The sequence below is a fragment of the Typopeltis vanoorti genome, chromosome 15 (assembly GCF_054136105.1).
Source record: "Typopeltis vanoorti isolate ZY-2024b chromosome 15, IOZ_Tvanoo_1.0, whole genome shotgun sequence".
NCBI classification, from domain to species: domain Eukaryota; kingdom Metazoa; phylum Arthropoda; class Arachnida; order Uropygi; family Thelyphonidae; genus Typopeltis; species Typopeltis vanoorti.
Genome location: NC_143563.1, coordinates 1924595 through 1948114, shown reverse-complemented (window position 1 = coordinate 1948114; position 23520 = coordinate 1924595). Strand labels below are relative to the sequence as shown.

Sequence of the window (23520 nt, the reverse complement as noted above, 5' to 3'; positions counted from 1 at the left end):
GTACAGGTGTGGAGGACCCCCTGGTCAAGGACACAATCCCAACTTCGCTATCGAGCGCCACACCTCCCGCACTGCAGGCATTATGGTCTGGGGAGCCATAGCCTACGATAGCCGATCACCCCCTCATAGTGGCGCAATGACTGGGCAGTGGCATGTGGACGACATCCTACGGCCCCACATTCTCCCATTCCTGGTCAGGATACCAGGAGCGCTATACCAGTAGGATAATGCCCGTCCGCACACGACTTGGGTTGCCCAGGCCTGCCTACATTGTGTACAGACACTTCCATGGCCTGCCTGCTCCCTGGACTTATCCCCTATCGAGCATATTTGGGAGCAGCTAAAAACGCCAGCTCCCACCGTTCTGCAATATCCGGGATTTGGAGCACAGCGTCCAACACGTGTGGGCCAGGCTGCCACAGGACAACATCAGGCATCTGTTTGCCACCATGCTGGACTGTAACACTATTGCAGCATGTAACGGCGCACGTGGCAGTGCAGCGCGCTATTGATGATGACCAGATTGCGTACCAGATCCCTTTGTAATTGTCCTTCAGCTCTGTTTTTGCCATCATGTGCATCACTCACCTGTATCATTACACCAATAAAATTTCAATTGAATCCTATGCTTCCTTCTCGGTGTGCTAATTTCTTTGTCCATGTGTGTATGTATAACCAAAGTACATTCTACAATGAATTCAGTTTTTGCAAAATTATTCAGTAGGATATACTTTCATAACTTATGTTTATGTAAATCTATATAAGTTATTTTATATATTATTTAAATTAAGGGTATATTAAATCCCACATTATTTCAAAGCCGAATAAGAAACTCAAAGATAAGAATCAAAGAGTTTCATGCCGAATATAGCAAACTATAAAAGTTTTGGCAAATTGTAGCATAAGCTAAAGCACATAGTTCAACACCAGGGCAAGTCGTTGCAAAGGTGGGGAAATTTAACTTAATTTAAATAATTGTTATATCACTGAAGTGAAGCCTATTGGCTCTTTATTTTAAGTTACTTTTTATATGTTTAACCACCCAACCAGCCATGACATCTATAGACGTCAAGATTACTATGGATGAGAAGTGCATATTAAATTTGTAATACCATTGATATTACATTGAAATATATGATGGAAACGAAGTGTATGAGGAGTGTGTATTTTATCCATATGGCCAGTTGTGTGGTTAATTAGTTAAATTGGAACAGATAGGGTTGGATAGTAGATTAGTGTGTTGGATTGGAGAGTGGCTGACTGATATCAACAGGTTATGTATGGGGCTGTGATATCCCAGAAGAGGAAAGTCACTAGTGATGTGCCCGAGTCTGTTTTGAAGCCATTGTTGTTTAATTTGTATCTAAATGATACTGGAAAGGGCTTAAATGGTGATATATAATGTTTGCAGATGATGCAAAGTTGGAGAGAGTTGTGAGAAGTAGGGCAGATGTAGCTTGCAAGAGAACCTAGACTGTCTGAATGGACAAATGTGTGGGGATGCCAGTTTTTTTTAAATCAAAATGTGAGGTTTTAAAATTTGGGAAGCAAAGATGGGTTGCAGAGCATAGGATTGGGAATATTTTAGAGGAGGTGGAAGAGATGAAATTGGGGTGATGGTGGATAGGGACTTGAAATTTTGTGGACATTTTGCTAAAATTGTGAGGACAACACAGCAGACGTAGAAGTAAGGATGTTATAATTCCATTTTACAAGGTTTTGATCAGGCTGCATATGAATTACTGTGCACAGATTTGGTCAGCTGATTTTCAAAAGGATTATGAGTTTCTGGAGAGGGTTTAGAGATGATAAGTTGGTTTCTGGAATGTGGAATATGAGGACAGACTGAGAGAATGCACACTACACAGCCTAGTGGATAGAAGGAAGAGGAGAGACATAATCGAGATGTATAAGTTGGTAAGGGATAATTACAAGATTAACATGGATGAGATTTTTCATAGAGTATCTGGAGATAGGGGAGCAAGGTGGGTGAGGACTAGATTTTTTGCATGGAGAGTGGTGGGTGATTGGAACGTACTGTCTGAGAGTCTGGTAAGTGCAGGGACAGTGAATGCATTTAAGTCATGGTATGATGAGCTGTGCATGTGAGAAAGAGAGATTCAATAATGAGTATCTTGATTTCATGGAGGTCTGATGATGATAATAATAATAATTACAATTTCACTTGAATTACACCACAAACATTCTAGGTAACTGTATACTGAAAAAACTTAAAATAAGAATACACCATTAAAACTTTGCTTCTCTTTCCATTATCATAATTTTCCAGTATATCCTCAAAACAGAGTACCCTTTATATCAATAACAGCCTAACGCAACTGAGATTTTCTGAATTTGTTTTTGAAATATCAATCCCAACCCACATGAAAGATCACAAAACTTACAACACAACAATACCATGCATATTATCAAATAGTGGAAGCAAAAATCTATTAACAAATTTCTTGAAAAAAAGCTGTGGGTTATATCCATTGGGAAAAACAGATAGGGAAGGCTGTTCCAAAGAACAGTAGTAGTAGCTGGAACAAGGGAAGATGAGAAGTTGGTTTGTGTTTGGAGTTGATCTGTGTACAGAAGTTGACTATGTTCTTAACATAGTCAATGACTATGTTCTTTATATGACTAAAGTAAAGCAGAGGAATAGTAGTGGCCAGTTTGGTGGAGCAATGTCCATAAAAGTATCTATTAAAAAAAAAAAAAAGGCAAAATGCAGATACAGTATCTATGAAAAGGTGACTGGAGGGAGTCTGAGAGAGAGAGAGGGATCACCTTATGTGAAAGAATTCCCTCTTCTGTATAAAATCAAGAATTCTTAGGAAGGTTTTGAATACTCAACTCTGTGCTTTATAAATAGCAAAATATGGAATTGTAATATGTTTATGAAAGTATAAGACAGATGTGAAAGTTCAGACCTAGATGAGGAAAACACCTAATCTTGAACAGAAACCAGAACATTATGAAAAGTTTTTTTTTATATAATACTTACATAATAAAAAAGTTATTTACTGTGGCATACGTGTTATTCTATAGTAATAATAATTATTATTATTATTTGACACCTCCAGGGAGTGCAAGGAGTCATCGAGGAAGGGCACCTACTCTACAACTCCATCTCCACCATTCAATCACCAACTGATCGCAACTACACCAATGCCATCTACTGCCGACCACCACTGGTATTTCCACAGACAATCACAAACAACCATGCCCACAGTAGGATTCGAACCCGCAGCCTTTTGGCTGAAGAGCAGATACGCTATCCACTCGGCCAGCTATTGTGAAAAGTCAAAGGGAATGAAGCAGGATCTTTCTTTCAAGTAATCAGAGAGGATTGTGTTTTGTTAGAGAAAAGATGTATTCATTTAAACAGTGTTTAGGATATTGGTTACAGAAGATATTGAATCTTGATTGAATCATTTGAGTAATACAAGGTTTCTTGTATGAAGAAGAGGAATGGAAAGTATACTATCATTAGCAAAGCTATGAATAAGATCTGAAGTTCAAGAGAGAAGGTCACTGACATGAAATACTGGTGAGTATAGGTGCAAGTATAGAACCCTGGGGTACTCCAGCACTGATAAAAAACTGATAACAGGAAACGATCCACCATGATATGCAATAAGCAACCAGAAAGGAAGCTAGCAATCCACTCACCAAAGACAGGATGGTACTATAAAATGATAGCTTTCTGAGAAGGTCTTGATACCAGACATGACAATCAAATCACACAAGTTTCTCCAAAACTTTCCATAGTGTGTCCAAAGATGGATAAGGTGAAGAGGTCTATTGTAGAATGGGAATGGTGGAATCCATACTGATGACTGCTGCAATGGGAAGATGGATTGATGGTTGTCTTTTATCCCTCTTTTTAGGGACAGGATGGATAAATGCTTGTTTCTATGCTGTTGGGTAGATGCCAGAGGAATATGACAGCTTATATAGGTAATAGAGGATGGGCGTTAATTTTCGAATACAAGTTTTGAGTCTAAATGAGTCCATCAGGACCAAGGAACTTATCAGTATTAAGACTAATGAGTATTTTTCAAATGTTCTTTTGGCAAAATGATCGGCAGAGACATGGTGTGAGCAGTAATATTGCAGGAGGTGATTTTGGCTTGGGCATTTTATAAAAGAGCTAGAAGAAAAGACTGATACCAAAAGGTTTGTCATGTCTATGGATGAGATTACCACAACACTATCAGGATGTGTGTGTGAGAGAGAGAAAGTGAAAACAAGGAATACGGACAGCATTAGCAAGGAACCAGAACACTTAATTACCAGTTGAGCAGACACAAGTTTATTGTATTTAGTTCTCATGAAGTTTGCTTTAGATTTTTTGATATTCTTAAAAAGTTTTTGATCAACTTTCCTTCAGATCTTCGATTTAATCAGCTCCTATATTTTGATCTGCTAAAGTACTCATAATTGAAGCCAAATAATATCTCGGTCTTCCTGTCAGTATTTTTTCATGTTATTTTTTGCTTCAAACAATTATATTGCTAAGATTTCATCTCCTATTTGCAGAGGTAAAGAAAAGTTCAAGTTTTGGCAGTTGATTACCTATAATTTTTGGAGTTTAATTCACAAAACAAAAAGAAACCAAATATGATATTTATATATTTAGCTGCCAATATTTTGCTGGTTTTATACCTCTCATCTTCTGAATAAACAGTAACAATCATTTATTAGTGGAAACAGTTTAAAATTGCAACTACAGAGCAGAGCTCTTATAGTATCTATCTATTAAAAAAGGGAAAAGGTGAGAATTACACATGTATTTCCCTACTGAGTTCCAGATAAGATTTATGAAAGAAAGTTAAGAGGAGGCTAAGAAAAATTGTTGATGAGAAACATGAAGAAGAAGAAGAACAAGGTGGGTTCTAGCTAAACAAGGGTTGTCAGGATCAGATTTTCACTTTAAGAGAGATAGCTGAGAAATGATACGAATATAACAATCATTTGATTTAAGTTACAGGATCTGGAAAGTTCCAAGAGAAAAGCTGCAACAAAAGTTGGGATATTGGCAATTTGATGTGAACATCTGCCTCCATATGTCTATGTACTTATCCTTTACCCAAGTGAACTCGAATATGATTTCTTATTAACTATATGTGTGCAAGAGTGTGCAATGAGTGTTCAAGAGGAATGGGGAGAGTCAGGGTGGACAGGGGTACACAAAGTGAGAAAGGTGGATGCTCCAAGAGGATGTGAGAGCATGTGTAGACAGGAAAGGAATGGGATGACCTGGGATCAAGAAGAAACAGTTGGAATTGAAGAGGGTTCTAAAATGAATAAGCAGAAAGGGAAATGGCCCCAGTTGAGCATGGAGAGATCATACTGAATGAGTGGTTTCAGTGAAACTGGCTGTAGATCCAGGAATGAGTGTTGTGTTTGTATATAAATGCTAGAAGTGTAAGAAACAAGGCAGATGAAATGGTTGCAGTAATTGAGTCTGTTCACCCCAAAATTGTTGGAATAAGTGAGACATGGTTAGATGAGGACAACACCCTGACAGAAATAGAAATGGAAGGGTACAATGTGTTTCGGGAAGATAGAAGGTGTAAAAAAAAAAGGGGGGGGTGCTATTGATGATAGAGAAAGAGTTATGTCCATACAAAGTAGAGATGCAAGAGGGGAAATAGTGCCAGTGGTTTTGAGGCAATATGGTATAAGATAGAGGTGAATGAAATGAAATGTTATAGACCAGGTAATGTGGATGGTAGTGACTATGAAATGTATAATCAAATTAGCCAAGCAAATAAGAAAAGAGTGATCATTATGGGCAATTTTAATTATGGCAATATAGACTGGAATGATGAGATAGCAACTGGAAGTAAAGAAAATGAGTTTCTTCAGTTTTTGATGGATAACTACCTCAGACAGTATGTAACAGAGGGCACAAGAACCCTGAGGGTCTAGAATTTGGTCATCTCATCAGAGGATGTAATTATAAATAAGGTGTCAAATCACCAATTGGTGAGAGTGACCATGAGGTGATTACCTGGGTGGTTGCCAGCAGTGTGAGGACATCTCTAAGAAAAGGGTATATGTGGAACTACAAGGGGGGGGGGGATTATGAAGAGCTCAGGAGACAGCTTGCAAGTGTAGCATGGAATGAGGAGTTAGCTGGAAAAGAGAGCAATGCAGCTTGGGGGATATTCAAGAACTATCTAGTAAAAGGAATGCTTAAATGTATTCCACGGGTCAGAAGGTTAAATAAGGTAGGTGTGAAATTGATGAATGAAGAGATTAAGCATGCGATACAGAGAAAAAGGGCATTATGGAGACAGCATAAGGGAAGTGGAAATAACCAATTCCATGATGACTACAAAGACCAGGCAAGGTGGGTGACTTGGTTGGTGAAGGTAGCTAAAGTGAGGTATGAACAGTAGTTAGCTAATGAAGTCAAAAAGAATCCTACGGAGTTCTTTCGATATGTAGCCAGCAAAAGAAAGAATGATTACGGAAGGACGACATTGATTGGAGAAAATGGTATAAAGACAGCTGTTGTGGAAGGTGTGATGGAGATATTTAATGATCAGTTCATAAAGGTCTTTCAATCTTGTGAATGTGACTTCATGGAGAGATTGAAAGCAGCTGATGATGGGGAAGAGAGATTGACTGTAAGTGAGCAAGAGGTGTATGGGGAGTTGAGCAAACTATATGTAAATAAAGCTGTGGGACTTGATAATATATCACCACATATTCTGAAGGAATGTGTCAAGGAATTTGACACTGGCCTTGACATATTTTTTTAATGCGAGTCTTGCACTAGGTGAAGTTCCTAAGGAGTGGAATAGGCAAGATTGTGCCACTTCATAAAGGAGGTGATAGAACTCAAGCATGAAACTATATGCCTATCTGTGTGCCAGGTGTTGTAGTTAAGTGGCTGGAGAAGCTTGTGAGACTAGGATCCAGAATTGAGTTGTCAACAATGGTATTATCTTTGATGGATAGCATGGATTTGCTAAAGGGAGGTTATGTTTTAGTAATCTACTTACTTATTACAATAAGGTGACTGCTTCCTTGGACAGAGGAGAAGGATACACAGTAATATACTTAGATTTCACAAAGGCTTTTGATAGATTATTGCATGATAACATGATAGTCAAACTAGAGCGGATGGGGTTGGATATTAGATTGGTGCATTCGATTGGAGACTGGCTATCTGATAGGTATCATCAAGTTGTGCATGGGAGAGCGATATCCAGGAAAAGGAAGGTCACTAGTGGTGTTCCTCAGGGGTCTGTTTTAGGGCCATTACAGTTTAACTTGTATATTAATGATATTAGTGAAGATTTGGATGGAGATATTCAGTTGTTTGCAGATGATGCAAAGTTGGGACGAACCATGAAGAGTAGAGAAGATGTTGTGGCCTTACAAGAAGACTTAAATAAATTGAGTGATTGGGCATTGGAATGGGGATGCGAGTTCAATGTTGAAAAATGTAAGGTTTAAAATTTGGAAAACAAAAATGGGATGCAGAATTTATGCTTGGTGAGGATATATTGGCAGAGGTGGAGGAAAGGTGGGATATAGGGGTGATAGTGGATAAGGATCTGAAATTTAGGAGACTCATAACCAAAATTATGAGGCCAACACAAAGGCTTCTGGGAATGATGTGGAGGACACTGACTTGTGGAAGTAGGGAGATTCTTGTCCCATTGTATAAGGCTTTGATTAGGTCACACATGGACTATTGTGCTCAGATTTGGTCACCTGGTTTCAGGAGAATGAAGAGATGTTGGAAAGGGTCCAGAGGCAACTGACAAAGGTAGTTTCTAACCTCTGGAATGTCGAGTATGAGAAAAGATTGAGAAGATGTAACTTGCAGGATCTGGTGGACAGGAGGAAGAGGGGAGATATGATAGAGACCTACAAGTTGGTAAGGGGTTGTTATAGGATCAATGCTAGAGAGGTTCTACAGAAAATAGTGGGAGATCAGGGGAGAACCAGAGGTCATCCCTGGAAACTGTATAAAGAAGGTGTAGGGGAGTGAGAAGCAGGTTTTTTTCATGCAGAGTTGTGAATGATTGGAATGCCTTGCCTGAGAGTGGTGTCTGCAGAAAATGTGAGTGTGTTTAAAGCACAGTATGATGAGCTGTGTGTATGATAAAAGGACCTCCCAGATCAGTCTTTGACTCCGTGGAGTCTTGGGTAATAATAATAATATTTACACTTGTAACATACATGAATTCAAGTTAGAATGATATATGACAAAAAAGATGTGAATACTACCCACAAAACCTATTGTGGTTAGTACCAGTGATGAGGGTCAGATAATCCTGAAAATTTGCTTCTAGAGTAATCACTGAAAATTTTTTTTCTTCAAAACCATTTCATTCTTCCAATAAGCAGAGTAGTGATCTTGCATCAGAGAATAAAATTCATCTACTTCCCAAAGCCATTCATAAACATATATATTCAGAGTGAGTTCCACACCTAATAACCTAATTGGATGAAAAGTGGCAGCATCAACCTGGCTAATCATCCAGTAATAATAACCAACATAGGTACAAAAAAGTATTTTTGACTGTATTTTTTAAAGCATGACATTTCTACTTAACATGCTTAGCAGAGTGAATTTGTTACATTATTTATGAAAGATGCAATATTTACGAAACTGGTAAATGAGAATAATTATACAGCAAAATATTTTCAGTAAGAATGGATTTATCATAATAAAATTCCTGATATATAGAGTGTTTGGGTGTTTCTAATTACCTCTATTAAAGTACCTCTATTCACAGTCAGATCATGGGGAAGAGATTTAAAAAAAAAAAGTTCAAAAATGACTGACAGATTAAATATGGTGCTGTGAGCAGGAGAAAATGCCATTATTGTGAAATGGATGGTATGTGATTGTAAATGATTTATGGTCAGTGACAAAGTTATTTGATGATATTTATTTCACTCATTTCATAAAATAATGTGATACAAAAAACATATCACATAGATCTTATATACTGCAGGGAGCTTCAAGATCTGGATGATTAATGGAGGTGATGTTCAATGTGTTGGCCTTTGTACAGGACCAACACCTGATACCACCATACAGCATTATCTACAGTGGAACACGACCGATATGTCAAAAGGTTTTGAACATTTTGTCTTTCAATCTTCCAGGTAAAGAACTTTTCCCTGATACACCATGCTTTTGAGGAAATCTCAAAGCCAAAAGTCACAGGAATTAAGGTCTCTGGTGAATGCAGTGGTCATTACACAAAAAATGAATGGTTCATTACTGTATCCTCTGTGAAATGTTGATGCAATAATTACTGAACTTCACTTCATATGTTGGGAGGTACTCCATCCGACATCAATGCTGGCACCGTCTTTGCAGCAGTTGCAGGATGACAAAAGTGCTCAACATGTCCTGATAATGTGCAGCCCATGACTGTGCAAGGTCAGGTCAGGTGTGATGAATTTCTTTGAAGAAAAATGGCCCAATAACGAACCTGGCTGCAAGTCCTATCCATACTGTGGTATTTAACAAATGTAAGGGAACTTGTTGAAATGCACAGATGTGATGGTTTTGAGTGTTTACTGTTTCACAAATGAAAATACACTTCATCACTCCATAGGATGTTCCAAACCTAAACAAGATTTAGGTTTGGAACATCCTATGCCAGAAACGTCAATACGTTTCTCGGACACTGGCATCTCCCATTTGCAACTCTTGGCTTTGGCTGAGTTCATATGGATAGCACTGCAATGCTACAGAAAAAATTCTCCATACTGTAGTGTGTGTGGAACATCTAGTTGTCTTAATACGGCACTTGCACTGCATGAATGCAGGACATTCTCATTTTGCTGTGTAACAGCTGCAGTTGCAAAATCTTTTGTCGTTTGTGGAATTTCAGATCTAAGCAGCCCTCTTCCTGGTTGTTGACAAACTGACTGTCTTTTCAAATCAACAAACCATGTGTCACATTCATTTGGCATTACTGGGCCTTTTTTCATTATCCTTTCTTTTAGCCTTTAGGTGTCTGTATTTGCAAAGTGCTGCTGCAACATTTTCACCATTACTGTAGAAACACTTAACAAGCAAAGCACATTCAGGCAAACTGAGACCAATCACACAAGTAAAATGACTGAAGAGCCAATCTTGCTCCTTTGTTTATGCTGCCTTATGGCTCCCATGTTATGCAAAATTATGAATGATTGTGAATGAGTTCAAAGCAAAGTATGAGAGTAAATATATTGAAGAGTGCTTGGCATGATGTTTAAAGCCTCCTTGATGAGTCTAGGGACTACACAGAGTAGGTGTAATAATAGTCATAATAATAAAATAAACAAAATAAACAATCTTTTCTGGGGTGCTTAAGGATCAAAGCCATATAACTGAAAGAAGATCTCCACATTGCCTTCAAAGGAAGGCGGAGAACTGACCAGAGATTCTGACCTAATGTCCAATCCACACCTTCTCGTGGTGCACCCTGTCTACCTAGATACTGAATGGACGAGGATGGGCTGGCAATTTGGGATTTAGCCGACCAAATTGTATTCTTATTGGCTTAAACCAAATTTTCAAATGATGGTACAACATGACATAAATTGTATTCTTATTGGCTTAAACAAAATTTTCAAATGATGGTACAACCTGACAGAATTTCAAGCCGACTGGGGCATTGCCAGGTTAAACAAGGCACCCGTTGTTTTCGCTAAGGGAACCAGGGCAAACAGCGAAAAGTCAGCTACTGGAACAAATCCTAAAACTTACCCCAACTCAACAACACCAGAGTTCAAGATTGGTACTATCAACATAAGAAGACTGAATGGCAGAGAAATGAAGCTAGCTGAGGAATTGGATAAGTACCAGATTGACATAATAGGGGTGACTGAAACAAAAAACACAAAAACTGGTGAGATATTTCTGAGCAATAAATACAAAATGTTATATTCAGGCAATCACAATCAAGGAAAAGAAAGAGTAGCCATAGTATCCAACACTAAATACGAGGCTAATCTTCTTGAATGGTAGGCAGTCTCAAGTAAAGTGATGTGGGAAATGGAATGAGACTTATTTGTGCCTATGGTCCCACAGAAGGTTCTACTAAGGTAGAAGTGAGGAATTTTTTGAGGCTTTAGAGAATGCAACTGATACAATGAAAAATGAAAAGTTGTTCTTGTTGGGGATCTAAATAGCGGAGTAGGATATGATTGTCAGACATACAAAAATATTTGGGGAAAATCTGGAGAAAACAGCAAAGCTGATAATAATGGAAATTACCTGTTGGATTTCTGCTCATGACATGGATTGGTTATTACTAACACTGTGCCCACAAATTCACATGGAGAGAAGAGGCAAGGAATAAGAAAAATCTCATTGACTATGTTAATGGCGACAGTGATGCTTTCCTACTGGTGCAAGACACCAGAGTGCACAGAGGATTGCAAATTGGAAATGATCACCATTTAGTCTTGAGCAGGATAAAACTGAATTTCATATTGAAAAGAAGAACATGTAAGAAAGTTTTAAAAAAGTTTTAAAGAGAATAAAAGTTGACCAGCTATCAGATGTGAACTGTAGACTAAAATACACTAATATTATTCAAGAAAAAATGAAAGAGTTTGAGAGTAGGAACCAAACATTGGAGATTCAGTGGCAAGTCCTGAAGCAAACACTGATTGATTCAGCCAGAGAGGCATGCGGTGAGGTTGTGTGCAAGGACAGAAAAATCAGAACTCCATGGTGGACACAGGAAGTTAAAGAGGCAGTGAAGGAAAAGAAGAAAGCATATGAAAAGTTCCTGGCAAATAAGTCAGCTTGCGCTTTTAGAGAATTATTATTATTATTATTATTCAGGCCTCCATGGAGTCAAAAGACTCATTGTGGGAGGTCCTTCCTAAGAAACACAAAGTCTCTGTAAGACTCAATTCGATCCAGAAGAGGGCAATTCGGATAATTAACGATCCATCTATCTCTCACATATCCACTTCATTGCCTCTCTCACAGACATTCGATTTCTGCCTTATGCCTCTTCTACAGATACTTTCTTGGACTCTCTTCTGAATTGGCCACTATTATTCCTCCACTCTCCTCCAAAAACATTAGAACAAGAGCCACTGTTCACCAACACTCTTTTATAGTCCATCTTGAAACTCACCAAACCAACTTCAGTGCATCATCTTTCATTCCATCTGTTCTTTGAAACAGTCTCCTCCCATGCTGCCTTCCCCAAAGATTACAACCTACAACTTTTCAAACAAAATGTGAACAGATTCCTCCTTTCTTCTATTCCTATTGCCCACACATGGCACTGCCTTATATATATAAAATATACAGGGTGTCCCAAAATTCACGCAAGATTTAAATTTAGCACCATTTGTGCGGTAAAGTGTTGCCAACGAGAAAAAAAAACCGCGTGACAGCTGACAGTTCAGGGTTATTAAAAATGGAGCGCTACACAAAAGAACAATGCATTTTCATTGTTGAGCAATATTTTAAAAATAATGAAGGTTTGGCAGCTACAGTTCGCAATTTTCGTACAAAATATGGTCGGAATAGTGATTTAACTTCATCAACTGTGAAAAGATTAATTAAAAAATTCAAGGAAACTGGATCAATTAGTGATCTTATACACTCTGGATGTCCTTCAACAAGTCGTTCAACAGAAAACATCGAAGCAGTTCGTGAGAGTCCAGGAACATCAATTCGGCACTGTGGTCTTGCATTGGGCATTTCGAGAAGCTCTCTACAGCGTATTCTCACGAAAGATTTGCATCTTTATGCTTACAAAGTTCAATTGGCTCAAGAATTGAAGCCTACTGACCACACATAGCGAAGAGAGCTCGTTGAATGGATTATGGAACAAGTGGATGCTTATTTTTCGAACAAAATCATCTTCAGCGATGAGGCTCATTTTCATCTTGATGGCTTCGTTAATCGACAAAATTGTTGCATTTGGGGTTCAGAAAATCCACGAGTGATTGTTGAGAAACAAATGCATCCACAATGTGTCACTGTTTGGTGCGGATTTTGGGCTGGAGGCATCATCGGTCCATTCTTCTTCAAAAATGTGGCTGGTAAGGCAATAACAGTTAATGGTGCTCGCTATCACGACATGATAATCCAGTTTTTTGTGCCTAAATTGCAAGATATGGATGTGGACGACATGTGGTTACAACAAGCCGGTGCCACATGCCATACAGCCCGAGAAACAATTCAATTACTGCATGAGTCATTTCCTGGTCGTGTAATTTTCCATTTTGGTGATCAGAATTGGCCACCCAGATCACGTGACTTAACGCTGTTGGACTTTTTTCTTTGGGGTTTTTTGAAGTCTAAGGTTTATGCCAACAAGCCCACGCCTTGAAGGAGGAAATTGAGCATTGTATCAACGAAATTCAGCCACATTTATGCAAAACGGTCATGGAAAATTTCGACAAAAGAGTGCATATGTGCCAGCAAAGCCGTGGAGGCCATTTACCTGATATGCTATTCCATGCATAACCCTATACTGTATACTTTATGAATCAATAAGAAATTACAATTTTTAATTAAAAACCTGTGTTTTCTATCCAAAATTACTTCTTGCGTGAATTTTGGGACACCCTTTATATAAGGCAGTGGTCTAACCACACATGAATTCTTGTGCTGAGATTTGGATTATGATGAGAAAATGCTAGAGAGGGTCCAAAAGAGTATTCTGAGGGAATGTGGATTACAGAGTTTGGTGGATAGGAAGAAAAGAGGGGATATGATAGAGCACCTTCAAATTAGTTAAAGGATTCTATCAAAGTAATACAGAAGAAATTATAAAAAGAGTGGATGTTTTTAAGGAAAGAACGAGAGGCCATCCATGGAAGCCGTATAAAGATGTAGTAAAGAAGGGTATGAGGGGTATTCTTTTTTATGTGGAGAGTTGCTGGTGAGAGGAATGGTTTTCCAGAGTGCATTGTGAATGCAGGAAATGTTAATAACTTAAAAAGTTTGTTAAGACAGACATGTTGCTGAATGAGTGGGCCTCCCAAGATGAGTCTATTCACTCCATGGAGGGTGATAAAATAATATATATATATATATATATATATATATATATTGGGGGTCGCTTAAGGGTCAAAGCCAAATAACTAGGAGGAGACCTCCATATCGCCTCTCAGGAATGCAGAGAACCAACTGGTGCTTCAGACCTATGTCCAGTTCTCACCTTCATGTGGTGTGCCTTGTATGTATCAGCAGTTGCATCAAAATATTTGGTGGCTGGGTGGAATTGGTCCCCACTGCTCATGGAACTCTCACTTATGGCTCTAACTAGCTAATAGAGTGCACCAGAGGGACTGTGCCTCAACTGGCATGCAAAACTAAGTGAGGGTATCAGCATTTTATGCTGTAGTGAAGGAGAGGTCTCCTCCTTGTTGCACTTGAAGACTGGAATGGCTGAGTTAGCAGATGACCAAAATTTAATTTGACAATAGTAATTAAGGCATGACAGCAAACTATGTGACATAGTACAGGCACAATCCAAGACAAAGCAGAGGTGTGGCCAGTCACTGTGGAAGAGCCTGGTGAGTTCCATAGTAAACCATGAAACAGAGAACTCTGTCGGATTTAAGCAATAGAGACAAGGTTGGATCCTCTGCAACTTTTGTCTCTTGGAAACATTACAGGGAAGAAGAGAAAAAAACTCGGGAACGTAAGACGGATACTATGAAAATAGCATATGACGAAGATACCTTAAACCCTCCAGGGAGGGTATCTCCTGATCCTTCACGTCTGAAAACCAAGAATCTTCTCTTAAGGCTTGCAACTTGGAATGTAAAGACCTTATATGAAGTAATGAAGATAGACATTGCTGGTATCAGTGAAGTCAAATGGACTAATAGTGGAAAAATAAACAGAAAGAGCCATTCAATTATATACTCATGTGGAGACAGTCATAGGAATGGAGTAGCATTTGTACTAAAAAAATAAGATATTGAGCAATCCTTACTTGGATTTTGGCCCATAAGTGACAGGATAATTGCATTAAAAATTGCAGCTCAACCTTTTAATATTTTTATTGTCCAAATATATGTACCTACTTTCTGATTACCTAGATGAAGATGCAGAATGTTTCTATGAAAGCATTCAAAATGCATTTAACAATACTAAAGTAGGCTCAGAAAAGATCTCTTCCTGCATGGGGAAACCAGAGCCTGGGACATAGAAATCAAGAGGAGAAAGATTAATACAGTTCTGTGAAGAAAATAATCTGGTAATAGCAAATAAATAAATACTTTACTTAGCCACCTAGAAGACTTTACACATGGAAAAGTCTCAGAGGTGGCTGTAGCAACCAGATTGACTATATAAAGATTAAAAAAAAATTCCAGAATAACATCTTACAAGCCAAAACATAACCAGGGGCTGATATTGGATCAAACCACAATCCTGTGATCATTAAAGCAGCAATAAAATTAAAGAAAACAATGAAACCTATAAACATAGAAAAATATGATCTTGGCTCCCTTAAAAATCAAGAAATACAAGATAAATTTTTAAAGGAACTGGCACAATCCACTGCTGTTAATGTTCCTGATTCCACCAAGTATCCTTACCCTAAAGATGGGATTGGGGATAGATATGCTGAAATTTAAAGGTCATTAAAAAGGCAGTAAAACAAACAATTCCCAAATTTGAGAAGATGATGAGTAAACCCTGCATGAATGACAAGAAAATAATGGAGAAAAGAAAGAAACACAAAAATTGTCCTAAATACAAGAACTTAACTAAGGAGATTAGGAAAGAATATAGGATTGCAAAAGAACTATGGCTCAATAACAAATGCAAGGAAATTGAACTTCTGGACAAAAAGCACAAAACCAGAGAACTTCATGAAAAAGTTAGGGAGATAACTAACAAATCTTGCAAAAGAGTAGGCTCTCATTACATTGAAGATACCAGTGGAAACATCTTAATGGAGAAAGTCAAAATAAAGGATAGATGGGTAGAGTATTCAAAGGAAATCTACAATCATGATAGAATAGATAAGCCAATGCAAAAAGATTTGGAGGGGCCTACTATTCTTATCTGGGAAGTAACAAATGCCATTAGGAAACTGAGACCAGGAAAAGCTACAGGAATGGATGGAATTATGGCAGAATATCTAAAGGCTTTAGATCATAAGGCTATAAGTTTAAGCACTCAACGTTCCTACCAAGTCAGATAGCAAAAGTTATGTTATATATCATCATAGAAAGAAATAAACATAAAATCAAAATGGAAATTAATGAAACACAATCTGGTTTTCAGGAAAATAAAGGAACTAGAGAAGGACTCTTCAACATTAGAACTATTATATTATATAGAAAGATATCTGGAGAAGCAGAAAGAAATCAACTTATGTTTTATTGACTACAAAGGCCTTTGACAATACACAACAGGAACACCTAATCAAATGCATCAGAAATTTAGGAGTAAATGGTAAAGATACCAGATTACTGATAAATCTATATTGGGAGCAAACTGCCTCAATAAAAATATCAGGAGAAATCTCGGAAAAATTCTCAGTAAAGAAAGGTGTCAGACAAGGCTGTGTTCTTTCTCCTATATTTGTTTAACCTCTATACTGAAAATATCTTCCAGCAATTAGAAGAATTTAAAGGAGTCAGCATAGGAGGCAGGAATATAAACAACTTAAGATATGCAGATGATACAGTACTGCTAGCTGAAAATAAAAAAAGATCTTCAAAACCTACTAGAAGAGATGCTGAAGCTAAGTGAAAAATATGGACTTAATTTCAACTTCAAAAAAACTAAAACCATGCTGGTAACAAGAGAAAAAGGGAAAATACCCGATATAAATATTAAGATCAGAGGAAATACTTTAGATCAAGTAGAGAGTTATATATATTTGGGTCAACAAATTACAGAGAATGGAAAGTGTGATAAGGAAATATTAAGAAGAATAGAAACTGCTAGATCAACCTTCATTAGCACGAAAAACATTCTGACCTCAAATATAATAAATTTAGTTTAATCCTTTCTCCAAGTGTAAGCAAATAAAGTTTGCACCTGAAGTATCTTCAGGACTTAGGCAACTCATAGTAAAGGTGGAACAAGCGCTCATCACTGCTTGTCTCAGTATCTCCCATAATGCAAAGCACGTCTCCTTGTTGACATGTATAATGCATTAAGGGAAGGGCGACCGGTTTCGACCTTTATCGAGGTCTCGATAAAGAAATGGGAGATACTGAGATAAGGAGTGATGAGAGCTTGGTCCACCTTTAGTACGAGCTGCCTCAGTCTTGAAGATACTTCAGGTGCAAACTATGTTTGCTTACATTTGGATAAAGGATTAAACTAAATTTATTATAGTCTAACCAAGTGGAAAATAAACTTCCAACATCTTTCTCTAAATCCAGAGTAATATAATAATAAGGTGGTACACCTTTTGGTAACTCGTATAAATAAATATAACATGTCCATTGCTTCTGTCTTAGTATCACCACTTCTGGGTCTGGCTCCCACTGACGAGACCTCAATAAAGGTCGAAATTGGTCTGGGTAGTGGCCCTTCCCTTAATGCATAGCATTATACATGTCCGCAAGGAGATGTGCTTTGCATTATGGGAGACACTGAGACAAGGAATGATGAGAGCTTGGTCCACCTTTACTACGAGTTGCCTCAGTCCTGAAGATACTTCAGGTGCAAACTTTGTTTGCTTACACTTGAATAAAGGATTAAACTAAATTCATTACAGTCTAACCAAGTGGAAAATAAACTTCCAAATTCTGATCTCAAGGAAAATTCACACAAAAAAACAAGAATTAGGCTGTCCAAATGCTACATATGGTCAACACTGCCATATGGAGTAGAAACCTGGACAATATCAAAATATTGCGAAAATAAACTAAAAGCCTTTGAGATATGGATCCTCAGAAGAATTCTTAGAGTTCCCATGGAGTGTCAAAAAAAAAAAAAAAAAAAAAAAATTAGAAATATCAGAGATGATTGGAGAAGATAGGAATCTGTTGAAAACCATTAAGAAAAAGAAAACCACCTATCTTGGTCACATACTAAGGCATGAATCCTTACAAAAAACACTTCTAGACGGAATGATACAAGGAAAGAGAAGAACAGGAAGACAAAGAACAGATTGGGTGAGAAATATTAAAGACTGGACCTTTTTGTCCTATGCAGAAGGCAAAAGAGAAGCACAAAACCGTACATGGTGGAAGCTCATGGTAATTGACCTCCTGGAAGGAGATGCCATCTGACAAGACAAGAGCAATTTGGGACTTAGCTGAACAAACTGCACTCTCTATTGGCTTAAACCACAAATGCATATCATGGTATGACATAAGATTCCATGCCAGCTGGGGCATCACCCAGTTAAACAAGGCATGAGCTGTTTTAATCAGGAAATAAGGATGATTGGTGAAAAGTCAGCTACTGGAACAAGCTCCAACTCAATATGTTGAAGAAGAAGAATAAACCTGATATCAGAAGAACCGAAGATACGAATCATCGATATTAGGAGTATTAATGGAAAGGAAATCAAACTTTCAGAAGAATAGGAAAAGTACCACATGGACATAATTGATATTACTGAGACAAAGAAAAAAACAAGCAAGATTTTACTAAATAATAAGCCATCACCATACTTGTCAAGGATTTAGGCTAGAGTGGCTTGTTCTGTCCTTAGAAGTCATTGTTAAATCTAGTAAGAGGATGTTCTGGTTTTCTCTTTCCTAGTGGTTTGTAATTTAAGGCTTGCTTTGGTAATATTTCTGTTTTCAATCTTTCAGCATGTTCCGTTTTTTAATTTTTTAATTTTTTTGATTAGATTTTGATTTAGATTAAAACTTCCTGATTGGAAGGCAGTTTCAAGTAGAGTTATGTGGGTAAACTTCAAAATGGGGACGTGGACAAGGAAACTTATTTCTGCCTATGGTCCCACAGAAGGTTCTTCCAAGGAAGAAGTGGAACAATTTTCTGAGTGTCATTAGAACAGGAAGCTAACATAAAGAAAATGGAAAAGGTGGTAATTGTTGGAGATCTGCACAGCAGAGTAAGAAATGACTCCAACCAGGCATACAGGAACATTTTGGGAAAATTTGGAGAAAATGGCAAAGCTAATAATAATAGTAAGTATTTACTGGAATTCCGATTAGGACATAGATTTAACAATGATGGTGCTAGTCATTATTAGCACAGTGTTTCAACATAAAGATGTGCATAAGTTCACATAGAGAAAAGATACTAAAAATAAGAAAAGTCTCATTGACGATGTCATTGTTGATAGTGATATCATCATGCTCATTCAGGATACAAATTACAGAGGATTTGAAATTGGAAGTACCATTACTTAGTACTAAACAGGATAAAAATGGATATCACATTGAAAAGAACAGAATATAAGAAAATTTTAAAAAGAATTAAAGTTGAGTAACTTTTACAAGTAAATTGTAGACTCAACTACACAAACATTATTGAAGAAAAAATGAAGCAAATCGAAAACAAGAACCAAACCTTGGAATTTCAATGGCAAACTTTGAAGAAGACATTGAATGATTCAGCCAGGGAGGTATACGAGGGTGGTTTAAAAAGTTCTTGGCCTCGACCACAGATGGCAACACTTTCAGCAAGTTTTTTTTTTTTTTTAAGTTGGTACATATGTCATAAGCATCCATGCGAAATTGCAAGTCATCTATCAAGTAATTTGTTTTATACAGCTGTCTGAAGCAAAAGTGTTGTCTGTATCCCTAGAAATGGATAAAACTGAGTATCGTACGGTTATAAAATTCTTTGTAAAAGGTTTAAAGCCAAAAGAAATTATTCATTCGAAATTCATAAAGTTTATGGGCACTCTTCTTGTTCGTTTTTGATGATTAAGAAATGGGCTGCCGAGTTTAAACGTGGTTGTACCAGCCTTGAATATGATCAATGTGAAGGACGTCCAAAAAGTGTAACAACACCAGAAATCATTGTTCAAATGCACCATATGGTATTGGATGACCAGCGAGTCAAAGTGCATGAAATTGCTGAGACTATAGGCATTTCAAAAGAATATGTAGGATATATTTTGCATGAAGAATTGCAAATGAAAAAGCTTTGCGCAAGATGGCTGCTGAACTTGCTCGCAGCAGATCAAAAATGCACTTGCATGAAATGCATTGCATTTGGAGAAAAACTGTTGATAGGAGATTAATAAAAATGTAAACTTATTCAGTAGTGCTGTCATAGTAACCTGAACACCCCTTAGAGATACATATCAGGAAATTGATATTGATGATATCAAAAGCTGGTAATTAAATTGGAACGGATGGGGCTAAACAGTAGATTGGTTCACTGGATTGGAGATTGGTTGTCTGATAGGTATCAGCGAGTTGTCTATGGAGGAGCGATATCCCAGAAGAGGAAAGTAATGATTTCTTATGTTTATTCACTAATGTTAGAAGTATTCGAAATAAGGGGAACAAAATTGTTGCTTTGTTCGAGTCTGTTCGCCTCAAAATTGTTGGTATAAGTGAGACGTGGTTAGATGACGATAGCATCCTGACAGGAATAGAGATGAACGGATGTGATATTTTTCGTGAATATAGACAAGGAAGAAAGGGAGGAGGAGTACTATTAATGGTAGCAGATGAGTTGTGCCCATCTAAGGTGAAATTGCAAGGTGCAAATAGTGGTCACGGTATTGAGGCTGTATGGTGTGAGGTAGAAGTAAACAGAATGAAATATTTAGTTGGGTGTTGTTATAGACCTGGTAACATGGAGGGAAACGAGAAAGAAATGTATAGGCAAATTGGCCCAGCTAGCAAAAAACGAGTTATCATTATGGGCGACTTTAATTATGGTAATATAGACTGGAAGCAAGAGACTACCAGGCAGTACGTAATGGAGGGTACACAAGGATCAAGAGTATTGGATTTGATCATCTCATCAGATGATGTTATTATAAATGCGGTGTCAAATCTTCCACCAGTTGGTGAGAGTGACCACGAGGTGATTACGTGCAGGGTAACCAGTCATTCGAGGATGTCTGTTAGAAAGGGATATATGTGGAATTATAAGACTGGTAATTACGAAAAGCTCAGGAAACAGCTTGCGATAATAAATTGGAAAGAGGAACTGGATGGAAAGGATATCAATGCTGCTTGGGCCATACTCAAGAACTATTTGGTGGAGGCAATATCAGAGTGTATTCCAAGGGTCAAGAGGGTAAATAGAGTGGATGTAAAATGGATGAATCAAGAGATAAGGTATGCAATCTGGAAGAAGAAGGTATTATGGAAGAAACACAAAATTAGTATTTATAACAACCAGTTGCATGAGAAGTACAAAGAGCAGGCGAGGAAGGTGACTAGCTTGATAAGGGTAGCAAAAATGCAGTATGAGCAGCAGTTAGCTAAAGCGGCCAAAAAAAATCCTAAGGAGTTTTTTCGATATGTCGCCAGTAGAAGAAAGAATGATTATGGTAGAATGGGATTGATTGGTGAAAACAGAAGAAATGATAACCGCTGCGGAGGATATAATTGAGATATTTAGTGAGTAATTTCTAAGGGTATTTCATTCTTGTGAATGTGGCATCATGCAGAACTTGAAAGCAGTGGGAAAGGAGGAAGAGGAACTGTTAGTAAGTGAATAGGAGGTATATGAGGAATTGAATAGACTTGATGTAAATAAGGCTGTGGGACTTGATGCTATTTTACCACGTGTCTTGAGGGAATGTGCCAGAGAGTTAACAACAGCTTTTAACAACGCATATAAAGTATATTAATTAAAGGTAACTTTAATAAATAACTTCTATATTTCGGCAACGTCACGTTGCCATCTTCAGGAACATAAAGATATGGTATGTGCACTTAGGCACTAATAAAAGCAAGAAACTAATATTGTTCCTACAGTCCTAATGGTGCTCTCTGGTGGGCTAATTTGGTTGACTTGGCACTTGGGCTGAAGTTCTCAAAATGTAAGTCTCCCAAATTTGGGGTAGTTTCATGCGCCCAAATTTGTTGAGGTTAGGAACGTTTTTTAGAGCTGCTGAAGATTCCTTGAATAATCTTTCGTATTTAAACTTGCTGCGGTGTATTATTTTTATTTTCTTCCAACGAATTCTATGGTGGGTATCTAAGGCATGGTCTGCCAGCCCAGAGCGGCTGTACTAGTGAAACCGGATGTAGTCTTTGTGTTCTGAAATCCTGATATTTGTTGTTCTGCCTGTTTGGCCAAAGTAGGACAATTTGCAGCTGCAAGGGACCTGGTATACACCAGGTAGGTCTAGGGGAAGTGGTTGGTCTTTGGTAGAGCGGATAAGGGATGCTAACTTTTTATATGGTCTGTAACAAGAAGTAAGGTCATATTTTCTGAGGATATTGGTTATTTTCTCAGAGATGCCCTGGATGTAGGGGATGGTGATAGATTTGGTGTAATCTTTATTGTGGAGGGGGGGGGGTTGTGGTTTACTGGTTTGAGTATTTTGTGGATTTTTTGGGGGTTATAGCCATTGGCTAAGAAAGTGTTGTGGATGTGGTTTAGTTCAGTAGTTAGGGCCTTGTCATCTGAGCAGATTAATTTTGCCCTGTTATATAGTGTTTTTATAACCCCATATTGTTGTTGGGGAGGGGGATTGCTGGTGAATGTATCTGCCAGTATGGGTGGGTTTTCTGTAAACAGAGAAAACCAAAGATCCATCAAGCTGGCGGGTGATTAAAGTGTCTAGGAAGGGGAGGGTGTTGTTTTCTTCTTTTTCTAAGGTGAACTGGACTCTGGGGTGTTGGTTGTTGTGTGTTAGGAAGGAGTGGAGTGAGTCTGCGTCACGTGGCCAAATAGCGAACACATCATCCACGTAACGAAGCCAAATAGTGGGTTTTTGTGGGGCAGAGTTTAAGGCTTTCTCTTCAAAGGTCTCCATAAAGAAATTGGCCAAGGGTGGGGAAAGTGGTGAACCCATGGCTGTCCCCTCTATCTGTTTGTAGAACTTTCCTTGCCAAACAAAATAGCCTGAGTTCATTGTGAACTGAAATAGGACTGAAATATTGGGAGGAAACTTGGCTTGAATGAGCTCTAGGGTTTCTTTGAGTGGGACACTAGTGAATAGGGAGGAGACATCAAAACTGACCATTATGTCAGTGTGTTGGAGTGAGAGGTTTTCTACACTGGCTTTAAAGTGGGCTGAGTTTTTTATGTGTGATGGTGTGTTGCCAGTATAGTGTGTGAGCGTTTTGGCTAAATGTTTGGCTAATTTATATGTGGGAGAATCAATGCCATCCACTATGGGACGTAATGGCACATTTGGTTTATGTATTTTTGGGAGTCCTTATAATCAGGGGGGGTCTAGGTTATAAGGTTTTAGTTTGTTAGTGATTTCCTCTCACTAGAAAACCTCTCACTCCAACACACTGACATAATGGTCAGTTTTGATGTCTCCTCCCTATTCACCAATGTCCCACTCAAAGAAACCCTAGAGCTCATTCAAGCCAAGTTTCCTCCCTGTATCTCAGTAACTCCAACACACTGACCATTATGTCAGTGTGTTGGAGTGAGAGGAATCTTCAGCAGCTCTAAAA

The 23520-nt window shown here is 38.0% G+C and overlaps 1 protein-coding gene across 1 annotated transcript in view; it reads right to left on the bottom strand.

Moving 5' to 3' along the window:
• The window catches only part of LOC150098309 (uncharacterized protein C05D11.1-like), a 287991-nt gene that overhangs the window by 90658 nt on the left and 173813 nt on the right, over positions 1-23520 (bottom strand). The gene's annotated exons all lie outside the window — the stretch shown is intronic.